Here is a 23,905-nt window from a genome sequence, read left to right on the forward strand (position 1 = left end):
GTTTAGTTTGGCCTACTAGATTGATCTTTCTTGCAATGGAAGAAGTGTTTAGCTTTGGGTTCAATTTTGTGGTGTCCTTTCCCAGTGATAGTAGGGGCAGCAAGGCACGTATTGTATTATTGTCGTCGACGATAAAAAGATGGGGTTTATTGCTTGAGTTTATCCCTCTACATCATGTCATCCTGCTTAATGTGTTACTCTGTTCTTATGAACTTAATACTCTAGATGCATGTTGGATAGCGGTCGATGTGTGGAGTAATAGTAGTAGATGCAGAATTGTTTCGATCTACTTGACACGGACGTGATACCTATATTCATGATCATTGCATTAGATATCTTCATAACTATGCACTTTTCTATCAATTGCTCGGCAGTAATTTGTTCACCCACCGTAATATAGGCTATCATGAGAGAAGCCACTGGTGAAACCTATGGCCCCGGGTCTCTTTCTTATTATATTGCATCTCTTTTATTATCGCATCTTGTTTACTATTTTGCAATCTTTACTTTCCAATCTGTACAACAAAATACCAAAAATATTTATCTTATTATCGCTATCAGATCACACTTTCGCAAGTGACCGTGAAGGGGTTGACAACCCATTTATCGCGTTGGTTCCGAGGTTCTTGATTGTTTGTGCAGGTACTAGGTGACTTGTGCGTTGTCTCCTACTGGATTGATACCTTCTCAAAAACTGAGGGAAATACTTATGCTACTTTGCTGCATAACCCTTTCCTCCTCAAGGGAAAACCAAGCATGCTCAAGAGGTAGAGGTACTGAGGAGCACGCATCTGCTACCTCTTGAGCACAGCATTGGTTTTCCCTTGAAGAGGAAAGGGTGATGCAACAAAGTAGCGTAAGTATTTCCCTTAGTTTTTGAGAACCAAGGTATCAATCCAGTAGGAGATCACGCTCAAGTCCCACGCACCTACACAAACAAATAAGAACCTTGCAACCAACACGATAAAGGGGTTGTCAAGCCCTTCACGATCACTTGTGAGAGTGAGATCTGATAGATATGATAAGACAATATTTTTGGTATTTTTATGATAAAGAGAAATAAATATGCAAGGTAAAATAAACGGCAAAGGAAATAACTAAGTGTTGGAAGATTAATATGATGAAAGATAGACCCGGGGGGCCATAGGTTTCACTAGTGGCTTCTCTCAAGAGCATAAGTATTACGGTGGGTAAACGAATTATTGTCGAGCAATTGATAGAATTGAGCATAGTTATGAGAATATCTAGGTATGATCATGTATATAGGCATCACGTCCCAGACAAGTAGACCGAAACGATTCTGCATCTACTACTATTACTCCACACATCGACCGCTATCCAGCATGCATCTAGAGTATTAAGTTCATAAGAACACAGTAATGCTTTAAGGAAGATGGCATGATGTAGAGGGATAAACTCATGCAATATGATATAAACCCCATCTTTTTATCCTCGATGGCAACAATACAATACGTGTCGGTTCCCTTTCTGTCACTGGGATCGAGCGCCGCAAGATTGAGCCCAAAGCTAAGCACTTCTCCCATTGCAAGAAAGATCAATCTAGTAGGCCAAACCAAACTGATAATTAGAAGAGACTTGCAGAGATAAACCAATCATACATAAAAGAATTCAGAGGAGAATCAAATATTGTTCATAGATAATCTGGATCATAAACCCACAATTCATCGGATCTCGACAAACACACCGCAAAAGAAGATTACATCGAATAGATTTCCAAGAAGATCGAGGAGAACTTTGTATTGAGATCCAAAGAGAGAGAATAAGCCATCTAGCTAATAACTATGGACCCATAGGTCTGAAGTAAACTACTCACACATCACCGGAGAGGCCATGGAGTTGATGTAGAGGCCCTCCGTGATCAATGCCCCCTCCGGCGGAGCTCCGGAGAAGGCCCTGAGATGGGATCGCTCGAGTACAGAAGGTTGCGGCAGTGGAATTAGGTTTTCGTGGTGTTCCTAGATGTTTGGGGGGTACGTGGATATATATAGGACGAAGAAGTACGTCGGTGGAGCAACAGAGGGCCCACGAGGGTGGAGGGCGCCCCCCTGCCTCGTGCCTTCCTCCCTTGTTTCTTGACGGCCACACCAAGTCTCCTGGATCACGTTTGTTGAGAAAATCACATTCCCGAAGGTTTCATTCCGTTTGGACTCCATTTGATATTCCTTTTCTTCGAAACCCTAAAATAGGCAAAAAAACAGCAATTTGGGTTGGGCCTCCGGTTAGTAGGTTAGTCCCAAAAATGATATAAAAGTGTAAAATAAATCCCATTGACATCCAAAATAGATAATATAATAGCATGGAGGAATCAAAAATTATAGATACGTTGGAGACGTATCAAGCATCCCCAAGCTTAATTCCTACTCGTCCTCGAGTATGTAAATGATAAAAGAAGAATTTTTGATGTGGAATGCTTTCTAACATATTTCTCAATGTAATTTTTCTTTATTGTGGCATGAATGTTCAGATCTGAAAGATTCAAGATAAAAGTTTAATATTGACATAAAAATAATAATACTTCAAGAACACTAACTAAGCAATTATGTCTTCTCAAAATAACATGGCCAAAGAAAGTTATCCCTACAAAATCATATAGTCTGGCTATGCTCTATCTTCACCACACAAAATATTTAAATCGTGGACAACCCCAGTGACAAGCCAAGCAATTGTTTCATACTTTTGATGTTCTCAAACTTTTTCAATTTTCATGCAATATATGAGCGTGAGCCATGTATATAGCACTATGGTGGAATAGAATGGTGGTTGTGGAGAAGAAAAAAAGGAGAAGATAGTCTCAACGGGCTATGGAGATGCCCATCAAAAGATATCAATGTGAGTGAGTAGGGATTGCCATGCAACGGATGCACTAGAGCTATAAGTATATGAAAGCTCAACAAAAGAAACTAAGTGGGTGTGCATCCAACTTGCTTGCTCACGAAGACCTAGGGCATTTTGAGGAAGCCCATCATTTGAATATACAAGCCAAGTTCTTTAATGAAAAATTCCCACTAGTATATGAAAGTGATATCATAGAGACTCTCTATATGAAGAAAATGGTGCTACTTTGAAGCACAAGTGTGGAAAAAGGATAGTAGCATGGTCCCTTCTCTCTTTTTCTCTTAGTTTTTTGTCCGGAGTCTCATCCCGACTTATGGGGGAATCATAGTCTCCATCATCTTTTCCTCACTTGGTACAATGCTCTAACAATGATGATCATCACACTTTATTTACTTACAACTCAAGAATTACAACTCAATACTTAGAACAAAATATGACTCTATGTGAATGCCTCCGGCGGTGTACCAGGATGTGCAATGATGCATGAGTGACATGTATGAAGAATTATGAATGGTGGCTTTGCCACAAGTACGATGTCAACTACATGATCATGCAAGCAATATGACAATGATGAAGCGTGTCATAATAACGGAACGGTGGAAAGTTGCATGGCAATATATCTCGGAATGGCTACGGGAATGCCATAATAGGTAGGTACGGTGGCTGTTTTGAGGAAGGTATATGGTGGGTTTATGGTACCAGAGAAAAGCGCGATACTAGAGAGGCTAGCAATGGTGGACGGGTGAGAGTGCGTATTATCCATGGACTCAACATTAGTCATAAAGAACTCACATACTTATTGCAAAAATCTATTAGTTATCAAAACAAAGTATTATGCGCATGCTCCTAGGGGGATAGATTAGTAGGAATAGACCATCACTCGTCCCCGGCCGCCACTGATAAGGAAGACAATCAATAAATAAATCATGCTCTGACTTCATCACATAACGAATCACCATACGTGCATGCTATAGGAATCACAAACTTCAACACAAGTATTTCTCAAATTCACAACTACTCAACTAGCGTGACTCTAATATCACCATCTCCATACCTCAAAACAATTATCAAGTATCAAACTTCTCATAGTATTCAGTGCACTTATATGAAAGTTTTTATTATTGCCATGTTATCCTAAAGGACTCTCAAAATAATATAAGTGAAGCATGAGAGAACAATAGTTTCTATAAAACAAATCCACCACCGTGCTCTAAAAGATATAAGTGAAGCACTAGAGCAAAAACCATATAGCTCAAAAGATATAAGTGAAGCACATAGAGCAAAAAATATATAGCTCAAAAGATATAAGTGAAGCACATAGAGTATTCTAATAAATTTCAAATCATGTGAGTCCATCTCAAAAGGTGTGTACAGCAAGGATGATTGTGGTAAACTAAAAAGCAAAGACTCAAATCACACAAGACGCTCCAAGCAAAACACATATCATGTGGTGAATAAAAATATAGCTCCAAGTAAAGTTACCGATACATGAAGACGAAAGAGGGGATGCCTTCCGGGGCATACCCAAGCTTAGGATTTTTGGTGTCCTTGAATTTTACATTGGGGTGCCATGGGAATCCCAAAGCTTAGGCTCTTTCCACTATTTGTTCCATAATCCATCAAATCCTTACCTAAAACTTGAAAACTTCACAACACAAAACTCAACAGAAAATCTCGTGAGCTCTGTTAGTATAAGAAAACAAAATACCACTTCAAGGTACTGTAATGAACTCATTATTTATTTATATTGGTTTTAAATCTAATGTATTCCAACTTCTCTATGGTTTATAAACTCTTTTACTAGCCATAAATTCATCAAAATAAGCAAACATCACAAGAAAAACAGAATCTGTCAAAAACAGAACAGTCTGTAGTAATCTGTAGCTAACGCAAGTTATAGAACCCCAAAAAATCTAAAATAAATTGCTGGACGTGAGGAATTTATCTATTAATCATGTTAAAAAAGAATTAACTAAATATCACCTTCCAAATAAATATGGCAGCAATTCTCGTCAGCGCTAAAGTTTCTATTTTTTACAGCAAGATCAAAAAGACTTTCCCCAAGTCTTCCCAACGGTTCTACTTGGCACAAACACTAATTAAACACAAAAACACAACAAAAACACAGGCTAGATAAATTATTTATTACTAAACAGGAGCAAAAATCAAGGAATAAAAATAAAATTGGGTTGCCTCCCAACAAGCGCTATCGTTTAACGCCCCTGGCTAGGCATAAAAGCAAAGATAGATCTAGGTATTGCCATCTTTGGTAGTCAATCCATAAGTGGCTCTCATAATAGATTCATATGGTAATTTAATTTTCTTTCTAGGGAAGTGTTCCATGCCTTTCCTTAACGGAAATTGGAATCTAATATTCCCTTCCTTCATATCAATAATTGCACCAATCGTTCTAAGGAAAGGTCTACCAAGAATAATAGGACATGAAAGATTGCAATCTATATCAAGAATAATGAAATCTATGGGCACATAGTTCCTATTAGTGGAATCCGCAAGGTGCAAGTTTAAAGAACAATCATCAAAATCACGGAAACCTAGCAAATCACACAAAGTTTTCGGAATCATGGAAACACCAGCACCCAAATCAAACAAAGCATAGCACTCGTGATCTTTAATTTTAATTTTTATTTCAGGTTACCACTCATCATAAAGTTTTCTAGGGATAGAAACTCCCAACTCAAGTTTTTCTTCATAAGATTGCATCAATGCATCAACGATATATTTAGTAAAAGCTTTATTTTGACTATAAGCATGAGGAGAATTTAGCATGGATTGCAACAAGGAAATACAACCTATCAAAGAGCAATTATCATAATTAAATTCCTTGAAATCCAAAATAGTGGGTTCATTGATATTTAAAGTTTTAACCTCTTCAATCCCACTTTTAACAATTTTAGCATCAAAATCTAAAGACTCCAAATTTTTGGAATGCCTTCTAGGTAAAGGTGGCTCATCTTCAGCCCCATCATTATCAAGATTCATATTGCAAAACAAAGATTTAATAGGAGACACATCAATAACTTTTAGATCTTCATCTTTATTATCATGAAAACTAGAAGAACATGCTTTTATAAAGAAATCTTTCTTAGCACGCATCCTAGCGGTTCTTTCTTTGCACTCATCAATGGAAATTCTCATGGCTTTGAGAGACTCATTGATATCATGCTGAGGTGGAATAGATCTAAGTTTCAAAGAATCAACATCAAGAGAAATTCTATCAACGTTCCTAGCCAACTCATCAATCTTAAGTAATTTTTCTTCAATCAAAGCATTGAAACTCTTTTGCGAAGTAATAAATTCTTTAATATGAGATTCAAAATAAGAGGGAATCTTATTATAATTTCCATAGGAATTGTTGTAGGAATTACTAGGAAACGGCCTAGAATTAAAATTACCTCTATATGCATTATTACCAAAATTGTTCCTACCAACAAAGTTCACATCCATAGATTCATTATTATTCGCAATCAAGGTAGACAAAGGCATATCATTAGGATCAGTAGGAGCACTCTTATTAGCAAACAATTTCATAAGTCCATCCATCTTTCCACTCAAAACATTAATCTCTTCAATTGCATGCACTTTTTTATTAGTAGATCTTTCGGTGTGCCATTGAGAATAATTAACCATAATATTATCTAGGAGTTTAGTAGCTTCTCTTAAAGTGATTTCTGTAAAAGTGCCTCCCACGGCCAAATCTAAAAGATTTCTAGAAGCAAAATTCAATCCGGCATAAAAGTTTTGTATAATCATCCAAAGTTTCAAACCATGTGTAGGGCAATTACGTATCATTAATTTCATCCTCTCCCAAGATTGTGCAACATGTTCATGATCAAGTTGCTTAAAATTCATAATATCGTTTCTAGGAGAGATGATCTTAGCGGGAGGAAAATACTTAGAGATAAAAGCATCTTTGCACTTATTCCATGAATCAATACTATTTTTAGGCAAAGACGAAAACCAAGCTCTAGCACGATCTCTAAGAGAAAACGGAAATAGTTTCAATTTAACAATATCATTATCCACATCTTTCTTCTTTTGCATATCACACAAATCAACAAAGTTGTTTACATGGGTAGCGGCATCTTCACTACGAAGGCCGGCAAATTGATCTTTCATGACAAGATTCAACAAAGCAACATTAATTTCACAAATTCAGCATCGGTAAGAGGAGCAATCGGAGTGCTAAGAAAATCATTGTTGTTGGTATTGGCAAAGTCACACAATTTAGTATTATCTTGAGCCATCGTGACAAGCAAGCAATCCAACACACAAACAAACAAGAAACAGGCAAAAAGAGGCAAATAGGGAAAGATAAGGGGGACGGAGAGAGAGAGGGAAAATAAAACGGCAAGGGTGAAGTGGGGGAGAGGAAAACGAGAGGCAAATGGCAAATAATGTAATGCGAGGGATAAGAGTTTGTGATGGGTACTTGGTATATTTTGACTTGGTAATGGCGCCAAAAATGACTCATTGTGGCAGTCAAATATTGACTTGACTTGGCGTGAATCTCCCCGGCAACATCGCCAGAAATCCTTCTTGTTACCTCTTGAGCACTGCGTTGGTTTTCCCTTGAAGAGGAAAGGGTGATGCAGCAAAGTAGCGTAAGTATTTCCCTCAGTTTTTGAGAACCAAGGTATCAATCCAGTAGGAGATCACGCTCAAGTCCCACGCACCTACACAAACAAATAAGAACCTCGCAACCAACGCGATAAAGGGGTTGTCAAGCCCTTCACGGTCACTTACGAGAGTGAGATCTGATAGATATGATAAGATAATATTTTTTTGGTATTTTTATGATAAAGAGAAATAAAGATGTAAGGTAAAATAAACGACAAAGGAAATAACTAAGTGTTGGAAGATTAATATGATGAAAGATAGACCCGGGGGCCATAGGTTACACTAGTGGCTTCTCTCAAGAGCATAAGTATTACGGTGGGTAAATGAATTATTGTCGAGCAATTGATAGAATTGAGCATAGTTATGAGAATATCTAGGTATGATCATGTATATAGGCATCACGTCCGAGACAAGTAGATCGAAACGATTCTGCATCTACTACTATTACTCCACACATCGACCGCTATCCAGCATGCATCTAGAGTATTAAGTTCATAAGAACAGAGTAATGCTTTAAGGAAGATGACATGATGTAGAGGGATAAACTCATGCAATATGATATAAACCCCATCTTTTTATCCTCGATGGCAACAATACAATACGTGTCGGTTCCCTTTCTGTCACTGGGGTTGAGCACCGCAAGATTGAACCCAAAGCTAAGCACTTCTCCCATTGCAAGAAAGATCAATCTAGTAGGCCAATCCAAACTGGTAATTCGAAGAGACTTGCAGAGATAAACCAATCATACATAAAATAATTCAGAGGAGAATCAAATATTGTTCATAGATAATCTAGATCATAAACCCACAATTCATCGGACCTCTACAAACACACCACAAAAGAAGATTACATCGAATAGATATCCAAGAAGATCGAGGAGAACTTTGTATTGAGATCCAAAGAGAGAGAAGAAGCCATCTAGCTAATAACTATGGACCCATAGGTCTGAAGTAAACTACTCACACATCACCGGAGAGGCCATGGAGTTGATGTAGGGGCCCTCCGTGATCAATGCCCCTTCTGGCGGAGCTCCGGAGAAGGCCCCAAGATGGGATCTCCTGAGTACAGAAGGTTGCGGTGGTGGAATTAGGTTTTCGTGGTGCTCTTGGATGTTTGGTGGGTACGTGGATATATATAGGACGAAGAAGTACGTCGGTGGAGCAACGGAGGGCCCACGAGGGTGGAGGGCGCCCCCCTGCCTCGTGCCTTCCTTCCTTGTTTGTTGACAGCCACTCCAAGTCTCCTGGATCACGTTTGTTGAGAAAATCACATTCCCGAAGGTTTCATTCCGTTTGGACTCCGTTTGATATTACTTTTCTTCGAAACCCTAAAATAGGCAAAAAACAACAATTTGGGCTGGGCCTCCGGTTAGTAGGTTAGTGCCAAAAATGATATAAAAGTGTAAAATAAAGCCCATTGACATCCAAAATAGATAATTTAATAGCATGGAGCAATCAAAAATTATAGATACGTTGGAGACGTATCAGCACCCACTGATCCCACTGCGGAGGTTCCTCCACTGCCTCTGCAGCAGCTTGAGCGTTCCGGTAGGCGATGATGTTCACAGGCATGATCCTATATCCGCCCATGGCAACAAAATCAAACAATGCAGGAGCAGGCAACGGAATAATATCATGAGTTTCAATGCTAAAAACCAGGTTATAAGGAATAGGAATGTCAGGAGACCTATCAGCAGTAAAATGGTGGTGATCCATGGCAGCACGGTCTAGGTAAACCTTGGTCAGAGGGTAATCATGAGGGCGTATCTCAACCTAAAAGTGAGCCGCCAAACTAGCAGCATAAATCCCACCATGAATTTTACCCTTGGATTTATTAAGGTGGAGGCAACAAGCCACAATAGCTCCCAAGATATAAGTGTTGTCGCCTTCTAATGCACGATGCAAAACAACAAGGTCTGGTGAGCTGAGCGCTGATACATCTCCAACCTATCTACAATTTTTGATTTCTCCATGCTATTATATATTCTGTTTTGGATGTTTAATGGGCTTATTTATACACTTCTATATTATTTTTGGGACTAACCTATTAATCGGAGGCCCGGCCCAAATTGCTGTTTTTTGCCTATTTCAATGTTTCGCAGAAAAAGAATATCAAACGGAGTCCAAACAGAATGAAACCTTCGGGAGCGTGATTTTTGGAACAAACGTGATCCATAGGACTTGGAGTGGACGTCAAGCAATCAACAAGGAGGCCACGAGGCAGGGGGTGCGCCTACCCCCCTAGGCGCGCCCTCCACCCTCGTGGGCCCCTCATGGCTCCACCGACCTACTTCTTCCTCCTATATATACCTACATACCCTGAAAACATCGGGAGCACCACGAAAACCTAATTCCACCGCCACAACCTTCTGTACCCAAGAGATCCCATCTTGAGGCCTTTTCCGGAGCTCCGCCGGAGGGGGCATTGATCACGGAGGGCCTCTACATCAACTCCATGGCCCCTCCGATGATGTGTGAGTAGTTTACCTCAGACCTTCGGGTCCATAGTTATTAGCTAGATGGCTTCTTCTCTCAATTTGGATCTCAATACAAAGTTCTCCTCGATTCTCTTGGAGATCTATTCGATGTAATCTTCTTTTGTAGTGCGTTTATCGAGATCCGATGAATTGTGGGTTTATGATCAAGATTATCTATGAACAATATTTGAATCTTCTCTAAATTCTTTTATGTATGATTGGTTATCTTTGCAAGTCTCTTCGAATTTTTAGTTTGGTTTGGCCTACTAGATTGATCTTTCTTGCAATGGGAGAAGTGCTTAGCTTTGGGTTCAATCTTGCGGTGCTCGATCCCAGTGACAGAAAGGGAAATGACACGTATTGTATTGTTGCCATCGAGGATAAAAAGATGTGGTTTATATCATATTGCATGAGTGTATCCCTCTACATCATGTCATCTTACTTAAGGCGTTACTCCGTTCTTATGAACTTAATACTCTAGATGCATGCTGGATAGCGGTCGATGTGTGGAGTAATAGTAGTAGATCCAGGCAGGAGTCGGTCTACTTGTCATGGACATGATGCCTATATACATGATCATACCTAGATATTCTCATAACTATGCTCAATTCTATCAATTGCTCGACAGTAATTTGTTCACCCACTGTAATACTTATGCTATCTTTAGAGAAGCCACTAGTGAAACCTATGGCCCCCGGGTCTATTTCCCATCATACAAGTTCCCAATCTATTTTATTTTGCAATCTTTACTTTCAATCTATATCATAAAAATACCAAAAATATTTATCTTATTATTATTATCTCTATCAGATCTCACTCTTGCAAGTGGCCGTGAAGGGATTTACAACCCCTTTATCGCGTTGGTTGCGAGGTTCATATTTGTTTGTGTAGGTACGAGGTGACCAGCGCGTGGTCTCCTACTGGATTGATACATTGGTTCTCAAAACTGAGGGAAATACTTATGCTGCTTTGCTGCATCACCCTTTCCTCTTCAAGGGAAAACCAACGCATGCTCAAGAGGTAGCAAGAAGGATTTCTGGCGCCGTTGCCGGGGAGATCTACGCCAAGTCAAGACATACCAAGTACTCATCACAACTCTTATCCTTCGCATTAACTTATTTTCCATTTACCTCTCATTTTCCTCTCCCCCACTTCATCCTTGCCGTTTTATTCGCTCTCTTTTCCTTTCTCCCTCTCTTTCCGTTCGCTTTTTCTTCTTTTCACTTGTTTGCTTGTATGTTGGATTGCTTGCTTGTCACGATGGCTCAAGATAATACTAAATTGTGTGACTTTGCCAATACCAACAATAATGATTTTATTAGCACTCCAATTGCTCCTCTTACCGATGCTGAATCTCGTGAAATTAATACTGCTTTGCTGAATCTTGTCATGAAAGATCCGTTTTCTGGCCTTCCTAGTGAAGGTGTCGCTACCCATCTAAACAACTTTGTTGATTTGCGTGATATGCAAAAGAAGAAAGATGTGGATAATGATATTGTTAAACTTAAGCTATTTCCGTTTTTGCTTAGAGATCATGCTAAAGCTTGGTTTTCGTCTTTGCCTAAAAATAGTATTGATTCATGGAATAAGTGCAAAGATGCTTTTATTTCTAAGTATTTTCCTCCCGCCAAGATCATCTCTCTTAGAAACGATATTATGAATTTTAAGCAACTTGATCATGAACATGTTGCACAATCTTGGGAGAAGATGAAATTAATGATACGTAATTGCCCTACACATGGTTTGAATTTATGGATGATTATACAAAAAATTTATGCCGGATTGAATTTTGCTTCTAGAAATCTTTTAGATTCGGCCGCGGGAGGCACTTTTATGGCTATCACTTTAGGAGAAGCTACCGAACTCCTAGACAATATTACGGTTAATTATTCTCAATGGCACACTGAAAGATCTACTAGTAAAAAGGTGCATGCAATTGAAGAGATTAATGTTTTGAGTGGAAAGATGGATGAACTTATGAAATTGTTTGCTAATAAGAGTGCGCCTACTGATGCTAATGATATGCCTTTGTCTACTTTGATTGAGAATAATAATGAATCTATGGATGTGAATTTTGTTGGTAGGAACATTTTGGTAACAACGCGTATAGAGGTAATTTTAATTCCAGTCCGTTTCCTAGTAATTCCTATAATAATTATGGTAATTCCTACAACAATTCTTATGGAAATTATAATAAGATGCCCTCTGATTTTGAATCTAGTATTAAAGAATTTATTAGTTCGCAAAAGAGTTTCAATGCTTTGATTGAAGAAAAATTACTTAAGATTGATGAGTTGGCTAGGAACATGGATAGAATTTCTCTTGATGTTGATTCTTTGAAACTTAGATCTATTCCACCTAAGCATGATATCAATGAGTCTCTCAAAGCCATGAGAATTTCCATTGATGAGTGCAAAGAAAGAACTGCTAGGATGCATGCTAAGAAAGATTGCTTTGTGAAGGCGTGCTCTTCTAGTTTTTATGAGAATAAAGATGAAGATCTAAAGTAATTGATGCGTCCCCTATTAAATCCTTGTGAGATGAGTCAACTTTAGTTAGAAGGCTTCCCAAAAATTCGGAGTTTTTAGATTTTGATGCTAAAATTGTTAAAAGTGGGATTGAAGAGGTTAAAACTTTAGATAGCAACGAACCCACTATCTTGGATTTCAAGCAATTTAATTATGAAAATTGCTCTTTTATAGATTGTATTTCCTTGTTGCAATCCGTGCTAAATTCTCCTCATTCTTATAGTCAAAATAAAGCTTTTACTAAACATATCGTTGATGCTTTGATGCAATCTTATGAAGAAAAACTTGAGTTGGAAGTTTCTATCCCTAGAAAACTTTATTATAAGTGGGAACCTACAATTAAAATTAAATATCATGTATGCTATGCTTTGTGTGATTTGGGTGCTAGTGTTTCAACGATCCCAAAAATTTGTGTGATTTGCTAGGTTTCCGTGAATTTGATGATTGTTCTTTAAACTTGCACCTTGCGGATTCCACTATTAAGAAACCTATGGGAAGAATTAATGATGTTCTTATTGTTGCAAATAGAAATTATGTGCCCGTATATTTCATCATTCTTGATATGGATTGCAATCCTTCATGTCCTATTATTCTGGGTAGACCTTTCCTTAGAACGATGGTGCAATTATTGATATGAAGGAAGGGAATATTATATTCCAATTTCCGTTAAAGAAGGGCATGGAACACTTTCCTAGAAAGAAAATTAAATTACCATATGAATCTATTATGAGAGCCACTTATGGATTGCCTACCAAAGATGGCGATACCTAGATCTATCTTCGCTTTTATGCCTAGCTAGGGGCGTTAAACGATAGCGCTTGTTTGGAGGCAACCCAATTTTATTTTTATTCCTTGCTTTTTTTCATGTTTAGTAATAAATAATTTATCTAGCCTCTGTTTTTGTTGTGTTTTTGTGTTTAATTAGTGTTTGTGCCAAGTAGAACCGTTGGGAAGACTTGGGGACAGTCTTTTTGATCTTGCTGTAAAAAACAGAAACTTCAACGCTCGCGAGAATTGCTGCCATTTTTTATTGGAGAGTGATATTCAGTTAATTATTTTTGAATATGATTAATAGATAAATTACTCACGTCCATAAATTTATTTTAGAATTTTTTGGGTTCCAGAAGTTTGCATTAGTTACAGATTACTACAGACTGTTCTGATTTTGACAGATTCTGCTTCTCGTGTGTTGTTTGCTTATTTTGATGAATCTATGGCCAGTAATTGAGTTTATAAACCATAGAGAAGTTGGAATACAGTAGGTTTAATACCAATATAAATAAACAATGATTTCATTACAGTACCTTGAAGTGGTGTTTTGTTTTCTTTCGCTAACGGAGCTCTCGAGATTTTCTGTTAAGTTTTGTGTTGTGAAGTTTTCAAGTTTTGGGTAAGGACTTGATGGATTATGGAACAATGAGTGGCAAGAGCCTAAGATTGGGTATGCCCAAGGAATCCCAAGGTAAATCCAATGACACCAAAAAGCCTAAGCTTGGGGATGCCCCGGAAGGCATCCCCTCTTTTGTCTTCGTTCATCGGTAACTTTACTTGGAGCTATATTTTTATTCACCACATGATATGTGTTTTGCTTGGAGCGTCTTGTATGATTTGAGTCTTTCCTTTTTAGTTTACCACAATCATCCTTTCTTTACACACCTTTTGAGAGAGACACACATGAATTGCAATTTATTACAATACTCTATGTGCTTCACTTATATCTTTTGAGCTATATAGTTTTTGCTCTAGTACTTCACTTATATCGTTTAGAGCAAGGTGGTGGTTTAATTTTATAGAAATAATTGATCTCTCATGCTTCACTTATATTATTTTGAGAGTCCTTTAGAACAGCATGGTAATTTTCTTTTGATATTATAAAAAACTTTCATATAAGTGCATTGAATACTAAGAGAAGTTTGATACTTGATGATTGTTTTGAGATATGGAGATAGTGATATTAAAGTTGTGCTAGTTGAGTAGCTATGAATTTTAGAAATACTTGTGTTGAAGTTTGCAAGTCCCATAGCATGCACGTATGGTAAACATTGTATAACAAATTTGAAACATGAGGTGTTATTTGATTGTCTTCCTTATGAGTGGCGGTTGGGGACGAGCGATGGTCTTTTCCTACCAATCTATCCCCCTAGGAGCATGCGTGTAGTACTTGGTTTTTGATGACTTGTAGATTTTTGCAATAAGTATGTGAGTTCTTTATGACAAATGTTGAGTCCATGGATTATACGTACTCTCACCCTTCCATCATTGCTAGCCTCTTCAGTCCCGTGCATTGCCCTTTCTCACCTTGAGAGTTGGTGCAAACTTCGCCGGTGCATCCAAACCCCGTGATACGATACACTCTTTCACACATAAACCTCCTTATATCTTCCTCAAAACAGCCACCATACCTACCTATTATGGCATTTCCATAGCCATTCCGAGATATATTTCCGTGCAACTTTCCACCGTTCCGTTTATTATGACATGCATCATCATTGTCATATTGCCTTGCATGATCATGTAGTTGACATCGTATTTGTGGCAAAGCCACCGTTCATAATTCTTTCATACATGTCACTCATGAGTCATTGCACATCCCGGTACACCGCCGGAGGCATTCATATAGAGTCATATCTTGTTCTAGTATCGAGTTGTAATCATTGAGTTGTAAATAAATAGAAGTGTGATGATCATCATTAATAGAGCATTGTCCCACCAAAAATAAATAAAAAAAGAAAGGCCTAAAAAAAGAAGGCCCAAAAAATATAAAAATAAAAATAAAAGGGGGCAATGCTACTATCCTTTTTCCACACTTGTGCTTCAAAGTAGCACCATGATCTTTATGATAGAGAGTCTCTTGATTTTTCATTTTCATATACTAGTGGGAATTTTTCATTATAGAACTTGGCTTGTATATTCCAACAATGGGCCTCCTCAAGTGCCCTAGGTCTTCGTGAGCGAGCAACTTGGATGCACACCCACTTAGTTTCTTTGGTTGAGCTTTCATACATTTATAGCTCTAGTGCATCCGTTGCATGGCAATCCCTACTCCTTGCATTGACATCAACTGATGGGCATCTCCCTAGCCCATTGATTAGCCGCGTCGATGTGAGACTTTCTCCTTTTTGTCTTCTCCACATAACCCCCTTCATTATATTCTATGCCACCCATAGTGCTATATCCATGGCTCACGCTCATGTATTGCATGAAAGTTGAAAAAAATTGAGATTACTAAAGTATGAAACAATTTCTTGGCTTGTCATCGGGTTTGTGCATGATGAGAGCATTCTTGTGTGACAAAAATGGAGCATGACCAAACTATATGATTTTGTAGGGATGAAATTTCTTTGGCCATGTTATTTTGAGAAGACATGATTGCTTAGTTAGTATGCTTGAAGTATTATTATTTTTATGTCAATATTAAACTTTTATTTTGAATCTTTTGGATCTGAACATTCATGCCACAATAAAGAAAAATTACATTGAGAAATATGTTAGGAAGCATTCCACATCAAAATTCTGTTTTTATCATTTACCTACGCGAGGACGAGCAGGAATTAAGCTTGGGGATGCTTGATACGTCTCCAACGTATCTATGATTTTTGATTGCTCCATGCTATTATATATTATGTTTTGGATGTTTAATGGGCTTATTTATACACTTTTATATTATTTTTGGGACTAACCTATTAACCTGAGTCCCAACCCAAATTGTTTTTTTTTTGCCAATTTCAGTGTTCCGCAGAAAAAGAATATCAAACGGAGTCCAAACGGAATGAAACCTTCAGGAGCGTGATTTTTGGAAAAAACGTGATCCAGAGGACTTGGAGTGGACGTCAAGCAATCAACGAGGAGGCCACGAGGCAGGGCGCGTGCCCTCCACCCTCGTGGGCCCCTCGTGGCTCCACCGACCTACTTCTTCCTCCTATATATACCTACGTACCCTGAAAACATCGGGAGCACCACGAAAACCTAATTCCACCGCCACAACCTTCTGTACCCAAGAGATCCCATCTTGAGGCCTTTTCCGGAGCTCCGCCGGAGGGGGCATTGATCACGGAGGGCCTCTACATCAACTCCATGGCCCCTCCGATGATGTGTGAGTAGTTTACCTCAGACCTTCGGGTCCATAGTTATTAGCTAGATGGCTTCTTCTCTCAATTTGGATCTCAATACAAAGTTCTCCTTGATTCTCTTGGAGATCTATTCGATGTAATCTGCTTTTGTAGTGCGTTTGTCGAGATCCGATGTAATCTATGAAGTGCTTAGCTTTGGGTTCAGTCTTGCGGTGCTCGATCCCAGTGACAGAAAGGGAAATGACACGTATTGTATTGTTGCCATCGAGGATAAAAAGATGTGGTTTATATCATATTGCATGAGTTTATCCCTCTACATCATGTCATCTTACTTAAGGCGTTACTCCGTTCTTATGAACTTAATACTCTAGATGCATGCTGGATAGCGGTCGATGTGTGGAGTAATAGTAGTAGATCCAGGCAGGAGTCGGTCTACTTGTCACGGACATGATGCCTATATACATGATCATACCTAGATATTCTCATAACTATGCTCAATTCTATCAATTGCTCGACAGTAATTTGTTCACCCACTGTAATACTTATGCTATCTTTAGAGAAGCCACTAGTGAAACCGATGGCCCCCGGGTCTATTTCCCATCATACAAGTTTCCAATCTATTTTATTTTTCAATCTTTACTTTCAATCTATATCATAAAAATACCAAAAATATTTATCTTATTATTATTATCTATATCATATCTCACTCTTGCAAGTGGCCGTGAAGGGATTGATAACCCCTTTATCGCGTTGGTTGTGAGGTTCTTATTTGTTTGTGTAGGTACGAGGTGAATCACGCGTGGTCTCCTACTGGATTGATACCTTGGTTCTCAAAACCGAGGGAAATACTTACGCTGCTTTGTTGCATCACCCTTTCCTCTTCAAGGGAAAAACCAACGCATGCTCAAGAGGTAGCAAGCGCTCCCACTTTCTCCCTAGCAAGCAAGCATTTTGCAATGAAAAGAGCAAAGTAATGAACAGCAGGAAAATGCAAGCCAATGGCGGTGATAGCTGACACCCCTCTCTCATCTCCCACTGTCAAAGTGCGATAAAAATCCTCAAACTCGGCCGGCCTAGGCTCAGCCAAGCTCTCATCAGAAGGGATCATGCATATGTTACAAAATTCAGTAAGTGGTATCTGATGGTTTTCAGCATATAAATCAAAGCTCACTTTAAGAGGATTATTCCTAGGCAGGAAAGTAAAGCTTTGAACAAAGATTTTTGTGAGGATTTGGTGCTGTTCACACTCATCTGCGATGAAGTCGGTGAGGCCGGCATTAGCAGCATATTGCATGAACTCCTGAAGGATTCCAACCTCTTCCAGGAACGGGGTGTGCGGCCATTCGCACAACCATACCTCCGCCAACCGCCGAGGATGGAGATCACTATCAGATGACTCCCAAATAACACCCTTGGAGTTCTTCTTAGAGCCAAACTTCCTAAAGATACTCATGGTTTTCCTATGAACAAAATTCTGAAATTTATTAGCCCACAAAATTTTCTCAACAAAACTTCACAAAAATGATACCAACTACTCATAGGGATACATAGAGGCCATAACAAGCATTCAAACTACTTAGAACACTAAGAATTCAACATGCAAGCTCATCTACAACATCACCAAGAGTAGATAATTGTTCAAAATATAAACCACTAAAACAAAAACTAATTGGACAAACGGTGGAGTCACATACCAAGCAACAATCCCTCGAAACAGTTTCGGAAACGGAGCTTCGAGCAAAGAGATCGAAATCCGCGGGTTTGAGAGCAAGAACACGGGAGAGAGAGCAATGGAGATTTTTTCCAGAGGTAGGTGATGATGTGGTAAGAAGAGATAAGTGAGGGGGCCCACGTGGGGACCACAACCCACCAGGGCGCGCCTGGGGATCCTGGCGCATCCAGGTGGGTTGTGCCCACCTGGTGCACCTCCCTCTGATGTTATTTGCACCAAAAATTCTTAAATATTCATAAAAAATCGTATTAAATTTTCAGGGCATTATGAGAACTCTTGTTTTTGGGTCATTTTTTTATAGCACGGTAAAATCAGAAAACAGACAAAACATGGCATTTTATTTTATTTAACTAATGGAAACAGAGAATAAAAAGTAGGGACAGAAGGTAGTGCTTACTAAATTCATCAACTTCATACTACTCAAAAATGATCCATTAATAAGGTTGATCAGGTCTTATTAACAACCACTTTCGATTAGCATGAAACCGAAGAACTTCCGTAAATCACTAAGTTACCTCAATGGGGATATGCATTCCCCAACAATGAGCATTTCATATTTCTTTTTGACAGTAGGTAGAGGTATTTGAGAACTTCCAATAGTGATTGTCGAAGATTTTTCAATAACATTAATACCAGTCACTTGGAATTGTTTCTTCGGAAAGTGCACCATATGCTCATTACCATTGATATGAAAAGTGACCTTGCTTTTATTGCAATCAATAACAGCCCCTGCAGTATTCAAAAAGTGTCTACCAAGGATAATCGACATGTTGTCGTCCTCGGGCATCTCAAGTATAACAAAGTCAGTCAAAATAGTAACATTAGCAACAACAACGGGCACATCCTCACAGATACCGATAGGTATGGCAGTTGATTTTTCAGCCATTTGCAAAGATATTTCAGTAGGTGTGAGTTTATTCAAATCAAATCTTTTATATAAAGAGAAAGGCATAACACTAACACCAGCTCCTAAATCACACAAAGCAGTTTTCACATAATTCTTTTTGATAGAGCAAGGTATAGTTGGTATTCCCGGATCTCCAAGTTTTTTAGGTACTCCATCTTTAAAAGTATAATTAGCAAGCATAGTGGAGATTTCAGCTTCCGGTATTTTTCTCTTATTTGTGATGATGTCTTTCATATACTTTGCATAAGGAGGCATTTTCAAGATATCAGTCAACTGAGTACGCAAAAAGACTGGCCTCGACATTTCAGCAAAGCGTTCAAATTCTTCATCATCATTCTTTTTAGTTGGCTTAGGTGGAAAAGGCATAGGTTTTTTAACCCATGGTTCTCTTTCTTTACTGTGTTTTCTAGAAATGAAGTCTATTTTATCATATCTTTTATTCTTGGGTTGTGGGTTATCAAGATCAACAGGTGGTTTTATCTCAACATCATTGTCTAGTTCTTTATTATTTGGTCGAGAGTCTTCATGAACATCAACATTGTCTTTTTCATTATCACTAGGTGAATGTTCATTACCAAACTGAGTTTCAGCATCAGAGATAGAAACTTTATTATCTATGTCAGGAGGTTTCTCTATTTCAGGTTCACTAGGAGCATGTGAAGTCCTATCATTTTTCTTTTTATTTCTAGACAGACTAGGTGCACTAGTGTTGGCTCTTTGTGAATCTGGTTCAATTCTTTTTGGGTGTCCCTCAGGATAAAGTTGTTCCTGAGTCATTTTACCTCCTCTAGTTGCAACTCTAACATCAAAGTCATGCATATTATTATTCATTTCATCAAGCAACTCTCTTTGAGATTTAGCAACTTGTTCTAGCTGGGTTTGAACCATAGAAGCATGCTTTCCAACACCTCTAACATCATTTGATATTCTAAATAACAAGTCACTCAAATGAGCAATCATATCAGAATTGTATTTCAATTGTTTCATAACATTTGCATTGAAGTGATCTTGTTTTCTAATATAATTTTCAAACTCATGAAGGCATTGACTAGGACACATATTGAGAGGATTGTCATTATCACTGAATTTCATAAGCGAATTTACCTCTACCACCTTAGGCAGTGGTGGTGTATTAAGCCCATGTATTTCTTCAATAGAAGGTAAATTTTTAACATCCTTAGCTTTAATACCTTTTTCCTTCACTGATTTCTTTGCCTCTTGCATATCTTCAGGACTGAGATATAATATACCCCTCTTCTTCGGAGTGGGTTTAGCCAGTGGTTTAGGAAGAGTCCAATCATCAGAATTTTTCAATATGTTATTCAATAATTCTTCAGCTTGCCCAACAGTTCATTTCGTGAAAACACAATCAGCACAACTATCTAGGAAGTACCTAGAAGCATCGTTTAGTCCATTATAGAAGATATCAAGTATTTCATTTTTCTTAAGAGGGTGATCAGGCAAAGCATTAAGTAATTGGCAAAGCCTCCCCCAATCTTGTGGGAGGCTCTCTTCTTTAATTTTAACAAAGTTAAATATTTCCTGTAAGGCAACCTGTTTCTTATGAGCAGGAAAATATTTTTCAGAGAAGTAATAAATCATATCCTGGGGACTACGCACACAACCAGGAACAAGAGTATTGTATCAAGATTTAGCATCACCCTTTAATGAGAAAGGAAATAATTTGAGAATAAAGTAATAGCGAGTTTTCTCATCATGAGTAAAAAGGGTGGCTATGTCATTCAACTTAGTAAGATGTGCCACAACAGTTTTAGTTTCATAACCATGGAAAGGATTAGATTCAACCAAAGTAATTAACTCTGGGTCGACAGAGAATTCATAACCCTTATCATCAATAAATATAGGTGAAGTATCAAACTTAGGATCACATTTCATTCTAGCATTCAGAGATTTTTCTTTATACTTGCATGATAATTTCTCTAGATCATCTCTATCTCTGCAAGCAAGAATATCTCTAGTTGTTTCTTCACTCATAACATAACCTTCTGGTACCTTAGGCAATTCATATCTAGGAAGACTAGTTCTAGAAGGTGTTTCAGGAGTTTCAGTTTCAAGCTCATCATCAGATTCAACAACATCATGTTGTATTACTCTAGCAATTTGTTTATCAAGAAAGTCACCAAGTTGCACATCATCATTAAGCAAGGTACTAGCATCATCATAAGCATTATCCATAGCATAAGTAGCATCATCAATAACTTGTGACATATCTGAATTAATAGCATGTGGTGGTGGTGCAAGTTTTCTTATAACAGAAGGTGAATCTAAAGCAGAACTGCTGTTGGGGAACATAGTAATTTCAAAAAAATTCCTACGCACATGCAAGATCATGGTGATGCATAGCAACGAGAGGGAAGAGTATCGTCCACGTACCCTCATAGACCGTAAGCGGAAGCATTATGAGAACGCGGTTGATGTAGTCGAACGTCTTCACGATCCAACCGATCCAAGTACCGAAAGCATGACACCTCCGAGTTCAGCACACGTTCAGCTCGATGACATCCCACGAACTCCGATCCAGCAGAGCTTCACGAGAGAGTTCCATCAGCACGACGGCGTGTTGACGATGATGATGTTGCTACCGACGCAGGGCTTCGCCTAAGCACCGCTACGATATGATCGAGGTGGATTATGGTGGAGGGGGGCACCGCACACGACTAAGGGATCAATGATCAAATTGTGTGTTCTAGGGTGCCCCCTGCCCCCGTATATAAAGGAGCAAGGGGGAGGCTGGCCGACCCCTGTAGGGCGCGCCAGGAGGAGGAGTCCTCCTCCTGGTAGGAGTAGGACTCCCGTTTCCTACTCCTACTAGGAGGAGGAAAGGAAGGGGGGAGGGGAGAAGGAAGGAGAGGGAGGAAAGGAGGAAAGGGGGGCTGGCCCCCTAGTCCAATTCGGTTTGGGCTAGGGGGGTCGTGCGCCCTGCCTCCTGTCTTCCACCAGTTGGCCCATGAGTCCCAATACTTCTTCCATGTATTCCCGTAACTCCCCGGTACTCCGAGAAATACTTGAATCACTCGAAACCTTTCTGATGTCCGAATATAGTCGTCCAATATATCGATCTTTGCGTCTCGACCATTTCGAGGCTCCTCGTCATGTCTCCGATCTCATTCGAGAATCAGAACTACCTTCGGTACATCAAATCACATAAACTCATAATACCGAGTTTAATTTTTTCCTGAGCATCTTGCTTCCCTGCTGGGGATGATTCCCCTCAAGAATGTATTGCTCTCCTCAATGCAACTCCTGTCCATTTGCATTTTATTGAGCGTGTCCTCATAGATGAGGTTCAGCCTACTGCCATTGTCCATTAGCACTTTAGTGAGCCGAAAGTCGTCCACGATTGGGTTTAGGACCAAAGCGGCTAGTGCCCGGACTGAGCGGGACCTTGGTTCGTCCTCGGCATTGAAAGTGGTCGTTGTATCGTTCCAAGGGTTTATTGCTGCTATTTGGCAGACTTCGGCGAGGTTGCGGAGCACCCTTTTGCGCCGATTATTTGATGAGAAGGTCTCGAAGACCGTGAATACTTTGAGATCGGTGTCTCCAAAGATTACTTCTCTGGGGTATTGTTGGTGAGGATACCCTCCCTGCTCATGGCCACCTGCCGGAGTATCCAACATGCCCGTAGGCTGTGTGTTGGTTTAGTATTCAGCGTAATGTGTATTTGACAGGGCCTATCGAGCCATTCCTCGAAGATAGTTCTATGTCCTGTAAAGGGCTTGGTTTTCTTGTCCACGGGATGATGATCAGGTGCCCCGCGAGGGTGCATCCTTTTTACCTGCCCGGGATATGGCTTAAAGGTCTGCGGTTCCCAACGGGTTGTCTGACTTTTCCAGGCGCTTGAGGGCATTAAGGATTACCTCGTCCGTACTATGTGTGCCAAATCTACAAAGTGTAGTACGTGACGGCGATTGAGGGCATTAAGGATTCCCTCATCCGTACAGTTTTTGCGAAATACTGAAATTGCAACATCATTGCAACAGTCTTTTATCTTGTTTTTAACAAGAAGGAATCTGGCCCAAAAGTGATGAACTGTCTCCCGAGGCTGCTGCCGCACATACATTAGGTCGCATATGTCCGAGGGCCGGAATTGCTTGGAGAGTATTGCTTGTGGTGGGTGGGCGGGCTTAACGTTAAGCGTGCGGACCCTACGGGTTTGAGAACTATGTAGACATGACCGAGACACGTCTTCGGTCAATAACCAATAGCAGAACCTAGATGCTCATATTGGTTCCTACATATTCTACGAAGATCTTTATCGGTCAAACCGCATAACAACATATGTTGTTCCCTTTGTCATCGGTATGTTACTTGCCCGAGATTCGATCGTTGGTATCTCAATACCTAGTTCAATCTCATTACCGGCAAGTCTCTTTACTCGTTCTGTAATGCACTATCCCGCAACTAACTCATTAGTTGCATTGCTTGCAAGGCTTATAGTGATGTGCATTACCGAGAGGCCCAGAGATACCTCTCCGACAATCGGAGTGACAAATCCTAATCTCGATTCATACCAACTCAACAAGTACCATCAAAGACACCTGTAGAGCACCTTTATAATCACCCAGTTACGTTGTGATGTTTGGTAGAACACAAAGTGTTCCTCCGGTAATCGGGAGTTGCATAATCTCATAGTCATAGGAACATGTATAAGTCATGAAGAAAGCAATAGCAGTAAAC

Source organism: Triticum urartu, chromosome 4, assembly GCF_003073215.2.
Source record: "Triticum urartu cultivar G1812 chromosome 4, Tu2.1, whole genome shotgun sequence".
Lineage (NCBI taxonomy): Eukaryota > Viridiplantae > Streptophyta > Magnoliopsida > Poales > Poaceae > Triticum > Triticum urartu.